Genomic DNA, 17927 nt, shown 5'->3' on the forward strand with positions numbered 1-17927 from the left:
AGGCTCCCCAAGGGACGCGGGTGAAAAAGGGCCCTAAAAGCAGTCTGGGGTAGCATCCAGGGACGGCCCTTCGAGATGTTCCAGGGCCATTTTAATGTAGGGTGGACTGGAGTCAGCCCCACTGAACGCGAGCGATGGGGAAACAATCACCAGCGAGGCTCCTTCCTTGTTCTCTGCGGCGACCGGCCGCAGCAGGAGCGTGCGCGCGCCTCTAACCCTCTACCCCAGTAGCTGAGCGCGAGCTGCTCCCACGGCCAGCGGCTGTTGGGCCGTTACGATCGTTGTGTCTGTCGGGCCGGGCGCGCGCGCAGTCACTTGCGCCACAGACGCTCCAATCGTAGGCGGGCGGACGCGCGCCGCCGTTCATCACCCAGCGCCTGCGCGGATGGGCTCATTCCCCACCTCGTCTGGAGAGAGGAACTTATGCGCATGCGTTTTCTGCCTTCCTCCTCTGTTTGTGGTGGTGCCTGTTGTTCCCTCCCCCCGACCTCGGGTCAGGTAGCCGCTACTGAATGACAGTAATCCAGAGCGGGTGAGCTGCAGCGGCGGCCCCGAGCGCGGGAGCCCGCCTGGCGGACCGAGTGGTTTCTTCCCCGCTCCGTGTCCTCCGCAGGTAAGCCAGGGGAGTCACCCCCGCCGCACACACTGCTCCGAGGTGAGGGAGGCCGCCGGGCCGCTGCCGCCTCTCCGGGGAGTTGCGGCTGGGTATTGTCTAGCTCCTGCGCTCTCTGCAGCCCTAGAAGGAGAATAAGCCTCCGCTTGGATTCCGGGCCGCAGGGTTGCCGGGCAGGGATTGGAGGCGCACGGTCCCCTCCCAGATCCGGGGAGGGTCCGGATCCCTCAACCCGGGCCCACTGACACCGCCCTCCACCCACCCCCACGCGTGTGGTTTCCCCTCACCCCAGAGACACGCCTGGGCGGGGGGGGGTTGGACTCCGGCCCTGGGCCGTGCTGGCATGGGGCGCGCGGAGGGTGAAACGGGGGTAGTTACGGCGTAACTAAACGGGGGTAGTTACGGCGTGCGCTGTGTGAGTGGGGCTGGAGCCCCCAATTCCCCGCCCGTGTGTGAATAGGTCGGGGGGACTGACCGTCTCCTGGGGTGGGATGGGGCTGAGCGCTTGTGAGGTGGGCGTATGGAGCGTCCCCGACTCAGCCAGCTCACCCGCCGTTTGAATGGGGCTGCGCGATGGCAAGAGGGGTATGTGAAGCGGTCCAAGCCCTAGGATGGGTTGGAGAGGGTGAGGCTGGCTCCCTGCTAGATGGGAATAGGGAACATGGATTAAAACGCACGTGTTCGGAAGGTGGGCTGCCTTGGCCTGCCCCCCATGCCAGACTAGAGGACGCGCAGTTTGAAAGGGCCTGAGCTTTGGCCAGGTTAATGTGCCAGGGTGTTCCGAATCGTTCCGTGTGTGTGATCGCTAGATGGGGATACAGAATAGCTCAAACCAAGTGTGAGTAAGAGCGTCCATGGTTTGAATGAAGCGTTTGCTCATTGACAGCAGTATGGAATGGTCAATCTGTGTTTTAAGAGAATTAGAGATTTTGTGGTTTGAATGCATCAGTTGTGAGGTGTGGGTACAGGGTAACTGAGCCCAGTTGGTGAGTTAAAGCACCCAGGGTTTGAATGGGTCTGTGCGATCATGAGATGAGGTTATGGAGCAGCTTGGGTCCCAAGATGGATTATAGCATGCACACTTCGAATTAGGATGGGTTGAGGTGGGTTTGCAGTGCTGCACTATCATGGAGACTTTTATAAGGAAGAGGGAAAGTTTGGGTGCCAGAATCCTGAAATTCAGCACTCCTGGTGCTGCTGGAAACCACTGTAGTAGAACAGAAATAGGTGTTGGGTCATAGACACTAGTCCTTTTTGGGCATGGTGGTTCTGGGAGGGATGTGTAGGCTAAGCAAAGAATTAGATGCAACTGTCTCAGGCAGACTAGTGACAGACAACCATTTACTCTTAAATGTGCAGTTGGAGACTACTTCAGTTACTGTTTCACACAGGCAGTCCAGTATATTCAGAGAGCTGCATTCTCAGAGGAGGCAATTTAGCACAGCTGTTACTTTGTTTGGGATGGTAGGGGGAAGGGAAAACTCTGATAATATAGATGGAAGAGAGGCAGATAAGACACTGGATTCCAATTGAAGAGGAAATAAAGTGTGAAAAACCAATATCCGGGTAATAGAGAATTCATAAACTCTTCCAGTTTTACTGTTTACTCGGTTCATTTCAAGATTGGCAGTTGCCATAGGGAACTATTTTAATGGAGTTAACTTTTTTATGAAAAGTTTTAAATTCTTTCTAGCTGTAACTATCTTATCTGTATCAGTTCTATGTTTTAATTTTTTAAATAAAATTGGCACATTTTTCAGTCCATTAATGTAAGGTATTACCATCATACCAGTTGTAACTGTGCCTCTATTTTTTACTCTACACAGTGTTGTAAACTCATCATAAGGAAACAAATGGTAAAATTAAAAAAATTCTTCTCCCCTCATGTTGTTTTGAACTATGTTAAATTTTTGCTACAAGCTTTAGAACCCTTAAAAATAGTAGGACTTTCATGTACACCACCACTTCAACACAAACTGTACTGACTTGGACCCTGATTATGTCATAGGGTCTATATGCAGACCATAAGTCCTATGTAGAGTTTCATTTACTCCTGGGGGAATTCTGTGCCAAAAAATTAAAGTTCTGCACACAATATTTTAAATTCTGCATAATTTATTTGTAAAAATAATGTAATATAATCATGCTAGTTTCAATTATTTTGATAAGTTATTTAAATTACAATACAATGGATGGAGAATGGGAGTGAGGAGCATTGGAGGAAATCTCCACGCCCCTTTTGTTGAATAGTAATGTAGCTAGGTTTTACCCTTTATTTCTAGTTGTTAGTCAACAAGTATATGTAGCCATAACATCAGTATTACACCATAGGCAACTGAAAGAGCAAGTGAGGGCTGGGGCATCAAACTCTCAATTTCTATTGGCTACTGACCATGTCCAGAAAGGCCAGTAGTAAACAGTTCACGGGTCACATTGGGGGCTGAAAAAACTTCCTATCAAATTTAGACCAGTTCTAATCACTAAAGCACCATAAGCATTTATAAGGCTATATAGTTATTTACAAAAGGCTCCTTTACACCACTCCAGCAATTAAAGGAACCTTAAAACTTGTGCACCCATTTTATACTCCTGGGGCAATTCACTAAGCAAGCAGATTGCTACATTCTGCTGTGCCCCATGACTGCCTCCTCAGAAACACCCTGAAGCCTTGCCCCACCACGTCAGGCATGCTGCAATAGCGGGCGAGAGAGACAGAGCCTCTGTCACTGGCATGCATGCTCTGCCTGCCCCCTCCCCCTCCCAGTGGTGACTGATGTCTTCCCATGTCCACCCAGTCCTGCCCCTCCCCCCCCTGGGATGGGGGGATAATTGATGTCTCTGCTGGCTGCTCCGGGTGCCAGAACTGACGTGCCCGCGCTGCTGGGGAGGAGCACGTGACCACTCTTGCAGCTTCCTTTTCTTCCCCGTCAGAAGTCATCTTTCCTCTGGAAAGCAAAAAAAATTCTGCAGGGGACATGAATTCTGTATGCATGCAGTGGTGCAGAATTCCCCCAGGAGTATCTGTTTAATTTAATGGGGCTCCACGCTGGTGCAAGAAGCTGCTTGTTTAGATCAGATTGTAGCATCAGGGTCTAGTGGATAAATTGTAGCTCCTGAGTTGGTATTTCTTTGTCTTTTCAGAAGTACTGCCCTTGGTTTTGAAGATTTGCAATATCTATGGAAAAATGTTGCATTTATCTGAAAATCATAGAAATATACACTTTCGCATTTTTTAGCCCTCTACTTACCTCACTTTCTTTTCTTTCTCTGAGAAGGAGGTTAGGAAACTCTCTCTCATGTGAAGAGAACTTTGCTTTTACTTAGAAAAGACTAAGACCTTGTATAAATCTTAACATTTGTGTCATTGGGGAGAACTGTAAAAGATAGGGTATTTCCACTCAGAGGTTTTTGCAGTTCTAAGGTTCAAGTTTCCTTCCCAACGGGGATGAAGTCTCATTGCACACTGAGGATAGGTCCACACTAAAAAGTTAGGTTGACCCAGCTATGTTTCTCAGGGGTGTGAAAAATCCACATTCCTCAGCTTTGTAGTTAAGCTGACAATCCCTGGTGTAGACAGTACTAGGTCAATGGAAGAATCAGAATGAGAAGATTTAGAATTCATCTGTTGACCTAGCTACTGCCTCTTGTGGAGATGGATTACCTATGCTAATAGGAGAACCCCTCCCATCGGCATAGGTAGTGTCTACACTGAAGCAGTACAGTGGTGCTGCAGTGCCACTGTAGTGTTACAAATGTAGACAAGCCCTCAAATACTGCAGAGCTGCTGTTACCTGGGTAGCATGTCTGAGACAAATACCTATAGGAGAGAGATGTTGAGCAGCCACAAGGAATTCAGTTCACATCCTCCCTAAATACTCTGTTAGATCTTGCTTCCCACTCTGATTCTAGATTTCAGCAAGCAGTAGTTCGGTATTTGTTTACCTAAAGAACTCCTCAATCCGTTGTCTGTTGTAGGTGGTGGTGCTTGCCATTCTTCCACAAGTCAGAATACTGTACACCGAGGCCCTCATAAAAGGAGAAGCTATTTTTTGGTAACTGTTGTATGAGAGTTGTCTCTGTGCATTCAGACTTTCCCTCTATCTTGGGGTTCTTAACATAATTTGGCTCCATAAGAAGGAACTCAGGTGTTTGGTGGCCATACTCTTATATACGCTCAGATGTTGAATGCTGATGTCAATAGAGGGTGATCATGAAGTCCCAAAGAACACTACTTTGCTAGGTTTCAGAGTAACAGCCTTGTTAGTCTGTATCCGTAAAAAGAAAAGGAGTACTTGTGGCACCTTAGAGACTAACAAATTTATTAGAGCATAAGCGTTCGTGAGCTACAGCTCACTTCATTGGATGCACACAGTGGAAAATATAGTAGGGAGATTTTACTTACATAGAGAACATGAAATAATGGGTGTTACCATACAGACTGTAACAAGAGTGATCAGGAAAAGTGAGCTATTACCAGCAGGAGAGCCGGTGGGGGTGGTGGTGACCGCATTGTCTACAGCCAAGCTCTACGATACAACCGCATTTGCTCCAACCCCTCAGACAGACAAAACACCTACAAGATCTCTATCAAGCATTCTTACAACTACAGTACTCACCTGCTGAAGTGAAGAAACAGATTGACAAGAGCCAGAAGAGTACCCAGAAGTTACTTACTACAGGACAGGCCCAACAAAGAAAATAACAGAACGCCACTAGTCATCACCTTCAGCCCCCAACTAAAACCTCTCCATTGCATCATCAAGAATCTGCACCCTATCCTGAAGGATGACCCATCACTCCCACAGATCTTGGGAGACAGGCAAGTCCTTGCTTACAGACAGCTCCTGAACCTGAAGCAAATACTCCCCAGCAGCCACACACCACACAACAAAAACACTAACCCAGGAACCTATCCTTGCAACAAAGACCGTTGTCAACTGTGTCCACATATCTAGTCATCAGGGGACACCATCATAGGGCCTAATCACATCAGCCACAGTATGAGAGGCTCGTTCACCTGCACATCTGCCAATGTGATCTATGCCCTCATGTGCCAGCAATGCTCCTCTGCCATGTACATTGGCCAAACTGGACAGTCTCTACATAAAAGAATAAATGGACACAAATCAGACGTCAAGATTGATAACATTCAAAAAGTAGTCGGAGAACACTTTAATCTCTTTGGTCACTCGATTACAGACCTAAAAATGGCAATTCTTCAACAAAAAAAAACTTCAAAAACAGACTCCAAGGAGAGACTGCTGAATTGGAGTTAATTTGCAAACTGGATCCAATTAACTTAGGCTTGAATAAAGACTGGGAGTGGATGGGTCATTACACAAAGTAAAACTATTTCCCCTTGTTTATTTTCCCTCCTGCTGTTCTTGTCAACTGCTGGAAATGGCCCACCTTGGTTATCACTACAAAAGGTTGTGTCTCCTTCTTTCCCCCGCCTCCGCTCTCCTGTTGGTAATAGCTCACCTTTCCTGATCACTCTTTTTACAGGGTGTATGGTAACATCCATTGTTTCATGTTCTCTGTGTATATAAAATCTCCCCACTATATTTTCCACTGCATGCATCCGATGAAGTGAGCTGTAGCTCACGAATGCTTATGCTCTAATAAATTTGTTAGTCTCTAAGGTGCCACAAGTACTCCTTTGCTTTGCTAGGGATTCCAAGAGCTTGATGCCAATGGGTGCCAACCCCCAAGTGGGAATACACAGAGGCAACTCTCAAAGAATATCAGTTACCAGTAAGTAACCTGTTGTTCTTTTAAATTTTATTTTTGTCTTTATTAAAATTAAGTTTTAGAACTTTAAGATCTCTAAGATTTTTTTTTTATAGTTAAACATTTCTCTTGACATACTTCAGATCTTTCATCAGTATTTGGAATTGATACCTGATGCATCTCTATCTAAAACCATTATTTCCCCAAAACAAAGAAGGGGAATTCCCAGATTTCAGAAGTTTCAGTTTCTATTTGAGATAGCTGAGGCAATGGCATAGAGCTTTAGGATGAGGCAATTTCTGGTTTTATTTCCTTTAATTAAGATTAAACAGACTATATTACTGCAAAACTATTATCAAATTAAGTATTTTTCAGTAATTTTCATTACTATTGTCTAATAATAATTTTATTTTTCCTGGCTGAAACAGGTATTTACCAGTGCCCTGTCCTAAACTAGTTTTTCTCGTGAAATTACCAACCCTGCAAATTGTGTTTGTTTTTTTTGTTTTTTTTAAGAATTGGTTGAGACCAAATCTGTGTCCCGCTGAAGTTCGAGAATTTTGCCACTGACTTCAGTATGACCAGGATTTGGTCCTTGATGGATTTTTGTACCTACTGAGCCAATTGAATTCCTGCTTTCATTTGAATTGAAAACTTTGCTTTAGGGTTGGGTGGTGTAATCTAATTATTTGGCTTTTGTGTGAACTAAGGCATGTATGCACTATATTTCTTTACAAACACATCATGACATGTTTCTGTTTTGAGAGTCTTTTACAGTCCTGTATTTGACAGTGTTGTAAAAAGAAAAGGAGTACTTGTGGCACCTTAGAGACTAACCAATTTATTTGAGCATAAGCTTTCGTGAACTACAGCTTACTTCATTGTGAAGTGAGCTGTAGCTCACGAAAGCTTATGCTCAAATAAATTGGTTAGTCTCTAAGGTGCCACAAGTACTCCTTTTCTTTTTGCGAATACAGACTAACACGGCTGCTACTCTGAAAAGTGTTGTAAAAGAAAATGAGCAAGTAATTTTTGAGACGATACTTAAAAATGCCTCCTGAAACTATTTGGAAAGTGTACAAACTAAGTTGTATAAATAAAAATTTTAGACTCCTCTAACAGCAGCAATAATTGCTGACGTAGAAGTCTCCTCTTCATACATGCAAGGTTTGTGTCCCAAATGCAGAATCAGACAAATGTAATGTGTTGGTTCTGGTGGAGATGTTGTTAGGGAGAGACCAATATTTTATCCATAGTTCTATTTGCAACAGGGCTGTCATCAGAAGGCTAATCTTTTTGCTTTTCATTTAACTTATAAGAAAAAAGATCCTCAAAACATCTTTGTTTTCAGAATTTTAAGATTAACTGTCAGGGTAAAGAAGAAGAACCTTTTTGAAAAACCTGAAGGAAATTAAACATACCTTTACAAAGGAAGAGATTTAAAGTGGATGTTCTGAAATTTTTAAGTATCTGATGCCCTTATATATTGTGGGTGGGGTGGGGGGGAAGTCAAATTAAATTTGGGAATCACTTAATAGTTTCTATAATAATCCCATGAATAGGTCAGTTTTCAAGCAAAGAAAACAAATATACAGTATTTTATTAGGATTTTCAGAAAAATACATGAATCTTTGTTGTAGCTAGTGGAATGAAAAAAAAGATGATGTGAAATACTTTGTGTGAGCCCTTTGTGTTAGGAAGCCTTTGTATGTTAGTGGATTGAAGAAGTAGAGCATTTACTCCTGCAGACATTAGGCTTCAATACAAAACAATACATGCACTGAATGGTGGTCCTCATATTTCCCTACTTCTACACTCCCGTTCCTCTCCTCAGATGCAACTGAGCGTATGGTCTACATTTCCTTCCAGTTGATTTAATCCATGCAGTGCTTATCAGATCCCGAAGAAAAGTTATGGAATTGAGAAACATGGTGGGTTAAGGCAGGATATTCTAAGATCAGTGTCCCAAGCAGTGCTTGAAAGCTCAGTATGATTACGTCAGCTGGGAGTGTGTGTGGATGTGGGATCTCACTCTTATTTGTGTAATAAGTATTCTTATCACAAAGAGGACATTAATTTTGTTTAAACACATTACTTTTCTTATGATGCCTGTCCAGTGAAATTAATAAATTAAGTTATAAGGAGAATATGTCACAGGGACTGTTATGATTTAGATCCATTATGCAGTAAAGAGATTATTTGGTAAAAGCTCTTGGTATAACTATACTCATATAAGGAATGGTTATTCCCCACTTAGTAGTTGCCAGTGACATGCTTGCTTGCCATTTACCAGATGTTCTAAAGTTAAGTTTAATAAGGTGCTTCAAATGAGAAATGTCACTGTGAAAAATGAATATGATTAAAAATATTTAAAATTTTTATTCTTAAATTAGGGTAAAGTTTCAGTTGAACTTCTTGCCCATTTACTGCCTCTTGTAATTTGAATTTTGATACAAAAGTTAAAAATATAAGGGTAAACTTAAGTAGGAGTATCAGTAATGTATTCAGATGAAATTCATCACGCTTCTCTAGCACACATGATTAATAACTGACAACAACTTGGGTATTTTTGTAAGGTTGTAATAAATAAGATGTAGAGCAGAGAATGCCAAACTTTCTATGTAAATCTGTTTTTGAAAGTGTACTTTAATTACTAAATAAAATGCCCATTATGTTTTTATAGCTCATTAGACACAGTAAAATAAATTTGGTAAATTATGAAGAGAGGAAGACTACTTTGGATTGGTATAGAAATATATTATGATTAGAAGGGGGCAGATTGCCTGTTACTTTGTCACATAGGTAAGGTTGTGGTGGAACAACTCCCATGGTACCTAGATGTCATTTATCTCTTTGACTCTTCTCAGTCTGATATAGTCCTGCCTGTTGCACAGACATTGCATTGGTCCATCTCCTGACAATAGATGAAAGACTATCAACTACCTTTGATATGTTAAGGTGATGCTGACTCACCTGTGAACCTGTATGGGGTGGATGGGACTGCTCTTCAGTGAGTTTGTTTTCTTTCCTCTTGGACAGATCTCAATGGGTAGTTGTGGGCAATTGCCCCTCTTCTTGAAGAGCTGTCATGTGTGGGGTGCTGCAAGGTACCATTTTTCACCCCTCTTGTTCAATGTGTGTATGGTGCCATTAGGAGGATTAAAATGAGATATGGGGTTAAGCTTTTTCAGTGTGTTGATGACACCCAACGGTAGGCTTCTCTCTCATCTGTCTGGGATGATGCAATTCAGCTCCTCAGTCAGTGTCTAATTGAGATTGGAGCATGGGTGAGAGTAAGCTGGCAGAGGCCCCACTCAGATAAGACTGAGATGGGGATGGGTTGGAGTAAGCAACTGGCAGAGATGCTGAAGGTATATTATCAGCCTCTGTGATAAGGAGCACATCTGCCATTAGTTAATAGTGTTTGCGACTGAGGGGTGATTTTTAGACCCCCAGTTGTCGTTGTTTGACAGTCATATTACAGCTGACCCAGTCAGCTTTTCACTGCATCTGGCCAGGAAGTTGTGATCTTTCCTTTGAGATGTGATGCTTCCTACTATTATCTATGCTTTTGTCACCTCTAATATTAGACTACTGCAATGCGGTCTGCATGGGGACTACATCTTAAAACCATTTGGAAACTGAAGTTTGTGTAGAACACAATGGCTCACTTATTGAGTGGGTCATTTCACTGGGAGCACATGACACCAGTGCTCTGGGATCTGCACTGGTTGCCCATTTAGCTCCAGATGGAGTTTAATGTGTTGTCATCTGAGACTGCCTGGCTCCCTATGCCGTATTGCTACAGCTTTGGTTAGCATGGGTTCTCAAATTGGATCCTCCTTCTTATGAGAGAAAGGGGCTGGCTGTTAGAGCATTCTCCTATGAGGGCTCTGTCTCTGAAACTTGCTCCCCCTTCTTGGCCTGAATTTGGGGACTTTCTGGGCTTGCTACTAAAGATGCTTGTTTGATAGGGTCTTTGGAAAAGGCTGAGGGTATGCTTCCTAGATGATGACTGGCTGGCCAGCTGAGTTCCTGGAGAATTGATTTCAGTGATGATGATATTTAATTTAAATGCATTTATTTTATAATTAAGGCTCCTAGAGCCAGGGGTAGATGTCTTTAGTATTTTAAATCTAAATAAATAAAATGTATACCAGAATAGTTAAAGCAACATAATGCTCTTGTGAATGCAGTTATACCAATATAAAGGTGATTTATATTTGTATAGATATTCCCATGTGGGAAGGGGAATAAGCTGTAAGACATCTTTATTCAGCTACAGTAACTCCTCACTTAAAGTCGTCCCAGTTAACGTTGTTTCATTGTTACGTTGCTGATCAGTTAGAGAACATGCTTGTTTAAAGTTGCACAGCGCTCCCTTACAACGTTGTTTGGCAGCTGCCTGCTTTGTCCACTGCTTGCAGAAAGAGCAGCCCGTTGGAGCTAGCTGGTGGGGGCTTGGAATCAGGGTGGACCAGCAGCCCCCCTATCAGCTCCCCGCTCCTCTAAGTTCCCTGTGCCGCAGCTGCCCAGCAAGCTATCAATTGCTGGGCAGTTCAGCTGTCTTTCCCCCTACTTCCATGTGCTGCTCCTGCCCTCTGCCTTGGAGCTGCTCCCGGGAGCCTTATGCTTGCTATGCGGGGGTGAGAAGAGGGGGGCTAAATGTCCCCTCCTCCCTGCTCCTGCCCCTACTTACCCCATTTCCATAGAGCAGGGCTGGGGGTGGGGGACACAGGGGAGACACAGGATAGGGCTCAGGACAGTGGGAGTGTGCTGGCAGCAGGGGCTGTCTGAACTTGCTGATCTACTTAAAAAGGCAGTGTACTTAAAGGGGCCATGCGCATCTTTTTCACACATAGGGTGTGTGTGTGTCTGTTTCTCTGCCATGCTCCCTTCCCTCCCTCCATTTATGGTGCCTTGTAGAGTGTGAGGCTACGTTAACAACTGTGTGTTAACCCTTGAGGGCTCAGCTGTTCTAGTTCATCATTTTAGCATAAGGCATTCCCTGGGAAATATCCCACCATCTGACTTCACCACTTCAACCAAGCTTCGCAATCATCATTGCTGTGTACAGTGTTAAATTATTTGTTTAAAACTTATACTCTGTGTGTATACGCGCGCACACACACACACACACACACAAAAAGAGACAGTATAAGTTTTAAACAGTTTAATACTGTACACAGCAATGATGATTGTGAAGCTTGGTTGAGGTGGTGAAGTCAGACGGTGGGATATATATAAAATCTTTTTTGTCTGGTGAAAAAAATTTCCCTGGAACCTAACCCCTCCCTCTCCTTTACATTAATTCTTATGGGGAAATTGGATTCGCTTAACATTGTTTCGCTTAAAGTAGCATTTTTCAGGAACATAACTACAACGTTAAGTGAGGAGTTACTGTACATTCACACTAAGGAATATATGTGAAATGGATGAATTTTATTGTAATTGTCAGCACTTCGGACAAAGTCAAAAGCGGGTTTCGGCTATATGTGTAGTAGGTCTTTTAGCTGGTGTAATAATATTGGTTAGGAGTGTTTTATACCAGCATAAACTCATAGAAAAAAAATCTGTTTGCCAGTATAATTTATTTCATTTGAGGAACTGGTGTAAGCTATACTGGGAAAAGAGTTGGTATGAGCCATCTTCCCCCCACCCCCATGCCGGAGATGGGGGTGTGGTTTGCTGGTATAAGTAACAAACTGTTTCTAATGTAGATAAGGCCTTGGTTGTCCCCATGAATCTCAGTCAGTCACTTTTGTCCACATAGTTTTTACAAATACAAAAGGAAAAAGAAATGCTCACCTTCTAAGGGCTTGTCTCCACTTACCAGGGGATTGACACATGGTAAATTAGCTAAATTGACCGCCGATCGCTCTCCCGTTGACTCCGGTACTCCACTGGAACTAGAAGCATAAGGTAAGTTGATGGGAAAGTTTCTCTCGTTGACCCAGCACGATGTAAACACCACAATAAGTCAACCTAAGGTACGTCAACTCTAGCTACATTTTTCACATAGCTGGAGTTGCGTAACTTAGGTTGACTTAGTCCTGTAGTGTAGACCTGCCTGAAATAAGAGCAACCTGTGCAGTATTCCTGTTTGGGATTTTCTTATGCCCTTGAATTGCTCTTCTTGTGCCTAGATACTACCCTGGTTGGCATTTTACAATGTGAGGGAGCTCGTGAAGGAGAGCAAAACTAATCTAAAACAAATCTAAATGGCAAGTCGGTACTCTCCTTGTTTCTGCTCAGTCTTCTGACTATAATTGTGAAGTGAATATCAGATATGAAATGGATGTAAGTTCAGTTGTAAAGAGAAGGTATATTCTGTCAGGGTTATTAAAAGGCTGGATAATTAAGCATTTTAGACGTATAAAGCAAGAGTACAGTCTTATGCCTTTGAGGAAAGTCTGTGCTGTTACCAAAGTTACCAATCTTCTTTAGAAAGTGTGCTTGCAGATTGTTCTCTCTTGAATGTCTAATTGCTTGTAGTTTCTTCTGCTTGTTTTTTAAAACAAAATGCCAACGGTGCATTTATGAAACTTGACTCTGTGTGAATAACTTATGCATGCAGCTCAAATTGCATTATATGTTACAACTTGTGTTTTACTCGTATTTTATTAATGTTTTTGAGAGTCAAATTTGCCTTTTTCTTGGAGCTGTCATGATATTTGAAGTTTTCTTTGAGGAACCTAATTAATATTTCAAAATAAAAACTAATTTGCAAGTACTCTTTCCACGGGAAACTGCAATTGTATGTAGTAATTAATGCATATGAGACTTCAGTTTGTAGAAATAGGATGTGTATAACTGATTTTTTCACTTATATTTATGGTACAATCACAAGTACAACAGAACTTATCTTGTGCGTTATCAAAAAGGTGAATCGAGTGATCTGGAGAGGGAAAGGAAGAAACCCAAATAATTCACAATTGCTATTCTACATTTCTGTGGTGGTATTTAAATATGAATTGAAAAAATATGATGATGATGCATCTCAGGTAAACGCAACAAAAAATGCTCCTATGTGTCGAATGAAACACAGTGTGGCTAACTTATGTAACTTTGAAATCCAGAGTAGACAAGACTCTAGGGAGAAAATTTTGGAAATAGCCATGGATGTGTGGAGCAAAATATATATTGAGGTTACATCTTCTGTTTAGGATTTAAGACTCAAATTAATTCAACAAAAGTGTCCCAGATTGCATTAGAGTCTGAATATAAAATATCAAGAGTAACAACATATGGTGTGTTGAGTGGCCCATTGTTTAACCTGTTTTGGTAATGTTGAAGTATTAGTCAATCCTAAACATTCTTCTTCTTCGAGTGCTTGCTCGTGTTCATTCCATGTTAGGTGTGCACAAGCCTTATGCACTGTTTCCAGAGATTTTTTTTCCCCCCAGTGGTATCCACAGGGCTGGCTCTAGTGATCCCTGGAGTCCCACCCCCATGCACCGGTGTAAGGGATGCTGCTGGCCCAATGCCTTTCCAGTTCTTTCTTACTGCCTGTGACGGTTGCTGGAACGACTTTCTCTCCCGTGTGTTTGCAAGCCTTCTCTAGTCGTTGAATTTGACTGTTTTTTGTACATAGTTAGTGTTAGTCATGTATAGTTAGCAGAGTTAGATAACAGTCCCCTCAGAGGACTCCATCGCAGGGACAGGGCATGCTCTGGTTCCTGGGATTCGAATTGTGATCTGCCTGTGATAAGCCCATGCCAGTGAGCGACCCTCATTCGAGCTGCCTAAAGTGCCTTGGGGAAGGTCATATCAAGGACAGGTGTAAAATCTGCTGGGGCTTCAGGCCTCACACCCAAAAAGACAGGGATATTCGTTTGAAGGCCCTGTTAATGGAACTGCACTTAAACCAGCCTTGGAGCCAAGCTGCTCTTTCTGCCTGTCTTCCTGAAGCTTCACAGCATGAATGAGGAAAGGCATTTGCATTCTTCAGATGTTAGAAGGGCCCTGGCCTTCTATATTGACAGGACTAAACCCATCTGAAAGTTGAAACAGCTTTTTGTCACTGCAGCGGATAGAATGAAAGGGCTTTCGGTGTTGTCCCAGAGGATCTTGTCCTGGATTACATCTAGGCTTGCTATGGACAGGCAAAGGTCCTGCCTCCGGTCATCGTGAAAACCCATTCTGCAAGAGTGCAAGCATCCTCAGCAGCGTTCTTTGTAGTTACTGATCCAGGATATCTGCAAGGAAGCAACATGGTCGTCGATCCACACCTTTGTGTTCCACTATGCTATCACCAAACACGCTCAAGACAATGTTCAGGAGAGCTGTGTTGCAATCTGCATGCCTGTGATCTCCTAGCCCACCTCCAAGGGCACTGCTTGTGAGTTACCTAACATAGAATGGACATGAGCAAGCGCTTGAAGAAAAATGGTTACTAACCTTCTATAACTGTTGTTCTTTGAGATTTGGTGCTTATGTCAATTCCATGGCCTGTCCTCCTACCATGCTGTCAGAGTTGATGGCAAAAAGAAACTGGAATGGTGCGGGGCTGGCAATGCCTCTTCTACCAGCATGAGGGCACTAGAGCTGGCCCCTACAGATACCACTGGGTGGGAATCTCTCTGGCAACAGCACACATGGTGGGTACACACCTAACACGGAATGGAGATGAGCAACACATCTCGAAGAACAACAGTTACAGAAAGTTAGTAACCGTTTTTTATACCTCAGTTTTGAGATTTTTATTCTAGGTATGAAAATTATTAAATCATGCTATTTATGCTAAAAACTTTCCGCCAAGTGCAATTGTAAGGAAAAGTGACACTGCTTATAGAATGAGAAATCCACCATGGGATGGAATCCGTGAATTGGCCAACCTTGAATAGGTATCACTGCCATGTAACAATTGTTTGGATGTGTGATACTAGGAGATATATTTGGCCGCCTTGGAATTGTATAACTAATCAGGGTAAGACTGAAAGTGAACAGAGTTTGGGATGATTCATATTTTTGATGCAACTGATTTGTCTCTCTCTAACCTATTGTATACAATCATAAAATTACAAATATGTCTCAGGGAAGTCGTAAAAAAATTGCTGAGTATGTTCAAAGGCTGAGGGTTGTATATACAACTAAAATGACTTCTTATTTAAGAGTTTTATATATTGCATTTGCTCTCTGAGCCAGCTGGTATTTTATTTTTCTTTTTTTTTTTCTCCTGTCCGATTTCTACAGTTTTACAGACTCTGGCTTTCCCAGTCTCTCCCTAAAGCTATAGTCTTTAGTCAAAAAGGAAATGGACAGGAATGGAATTAGAAGGCATGTAAGATTACTGGTCTCTTTCCCTTTCCCTTTTTGCGGGAATGAAAGAAGAGGGCGGACTTGCCTTACTCCCCGGAGATGCTGTAGATATCTCTACTTGTAGCCAATAGGAGATGGGTTTCATCCCCACTGCCTACACATCAATTTTCCCTTGGAGGATATAGTGGAGTAGTCATGCAGTCTATTTTATCTTTTTACAGTAGTGACAATTTCAGAGATTGACATAGCACAGTACAGTGGAGTTCTAGACCAGTGGTTCTCAACAGGGGTACATGTACCCCTGCGGATACGCAGAGGTCTTCCAGGGAGTACATCAACTCGTCTAGATATTTGCCTAGTTTTACAACAAGCTACACAAAAAGCATTAGCGAAGTCAGTACTAAATTTCATACAGACTAAGTGTTTATACTGCTCTATATACTGAAATGTAAGTAAAATAGTTGTATTCCAATTAGGGCTGTCGATTAATCACCGTTAAGTCATGCGATTAACTTTAAAAAAACATGATTAAAAAAATTAATCATGATTAATCGCAGTTTCAATCACACTGAACAATAGAATCCCAGTTGCAATGTACTAAATATTTTTGGATGTTTTTCTGTATTTTCAAATATATTGGCTTCAGTTACAACACAGAATACAAAGTATACAGTGCTGACTTTGTTATTGTTTTTGATTACAAATATTTGCACTGTAAAAATGATAAAAGAAATAGTATTTTTCAGTTCACCTCATATAAGTACTGTAATGCAATCTCTTTATCCTGAAAGTGCAACAGGAACAAAGTCAGGAACAGTTGATAGCTACTGTCCATCACCTAATAAAAACATCTATTTGTGGAAAATAACCCATTTTTTGAGAGCCACGCTTCGTAGAGATAGTAATAATCTTTTACTGTCTAAAGATGGCCAAACATGGCCAAATCAACCCTCTTTAAAAAACAAAACAAAATAAAAAAACACAACCAAAAACAGCCCCCCATTTTGCCAGCCCATCTGTTTGAACATGAAGCTGTTTACTATAACCCTTAGGAAACTGGCTAATCCTGAGCGATATTGTGCTTTGTTGAGTGGCCAGTTTACAAGGGATTGTGTAAGATGGAGACAGGAATTGTGCTGGGAGGGGGAGGAAGATGGGAGTATAGTCACTAGGTCAGGGCTCCTGAGAAGAGCCAAAACTTTTATTCCCATGACTCCCACTGCAAGGAACTTCTGCATTTGGTGCGTGGCTTGGGATCTCTTTTAGGTCATCTAAGGGCTGAAGACCTGTAGAAGCCCATGTATTCATACTCCACACCAATATTCAGACAATTTGACTAACACTTGAGGTATTTCTCCTGGTGGTAAAAAGAAAGGTTGTGCAGATCCTTAGAGATAAAGCAGCCGCCTGCTGCTGCTGTCTGTAGAGAGTGAAGTATATTAGACCAGGTCTTTCCCTCAGCTGTACATCTAGCAGATAAGAGTTGACTCATTTGTGGATAATATAAGATGAAGAAAAAAGAATGGTTTTTAAACATGTATATGACTTGTTCACCATTCTTATGATGCGGGTTTCCCCAAGTGGCTCTGCTTGTTTGAGACAACGCCAAATGTTCCAAAGAGATCTGTTTTTATCCTTTGTAGTTTCAGGAGCTATGAAGATGTAAAATTTGCCTCTTATTTCTGTTTATAGATTACCTAATGGATCACAGTTTTTTCTTGAATATGTTCGAAATTACTTGTCAAACGATTTCTGCAAATTTCTGGTCTGCAGCTTGTTGGTGAGCAGTTTGAGTATATGACATTCAGAATTTGGGCTGCTTTGATTGGCAGTATTGCCAAATCCACACAGTCAAAAATCATGACTCCCCAAAACTGTTAGGTTAGCTTAAAAGTTATATAATTTTGGGTTCTTTTTATTTGCTCTCTGGCTTTTGATCCTTTCGGGTTTGTGTTTTCAAGACTTTCTCCACAACTGAGAGGACTAAAAAGTTATTTTTAATGAAAACTGAGAATCTCAAGTAGCTAGGAGCTGAAGCTTTAAGAAAAAAATTCTGAAATACTTGATAAAATTGTGAGTTGGCAACATAGGCATGAATATTGTATGTATGTGTATTTTTTTCTGTTCCTAGAGAAAATAAACATAACTCTTAAAATTAACTTTCTGATGTGGATACTTGCAATTTTCAACTTGCTTTCTGTGGATGCTATACAATATCTTCTTGAAATCTGCTGTTAGGGCAAACTTTTCTGTGAGTGAATTAGTCACTTACTAAAATATTTCTGGCAACAATAGATAACTTACTTTCAAGGGAATGGAGCTC

At 42.1% G+C, this 17927-nt stretch overlaps 1 protein-coding gene across 5 annotated transcripts in view; it reads left to right on the top strand.

Annotated features, from left to right (window-relative positions):
* The first annotated feature begins 415 nt into the window (after window positions 1–415).
* Window positions 416–17927, top strand: part of RALGPS2 (Ral GEF with PH domain and SH3 binding motif 2) — a 279019-nt gene continuing 261507 nt past the window's right edge. For all 5 annotated transcript variants that reach the window (XM_073356496.1, XM_073356498.1, XM_073356497.1 and 2 more), the window contains exon 1: window positions 416–613. The gene's annotated coding sequence lies outside the window, so the exon portion shown is untranslated. The remainder of the gene's footprint in view (window positions 614–17927) is intronic.

The sequence above is a fragment of the Lepidochelys kempii genome, chromosome 8 (assembly GCF_965140265.1).
Source record: "Lepidochelys kempii isolate rLepKem1 chromosome 8, rLepKem1.hap2, whole genome shotgun sequence".
Taxonomy (NCBI): Eukaryota; Metazoa; Chordata; order Testudines; family Cheloniidae; genus Lepidochelys; species Lepidochelys kempii.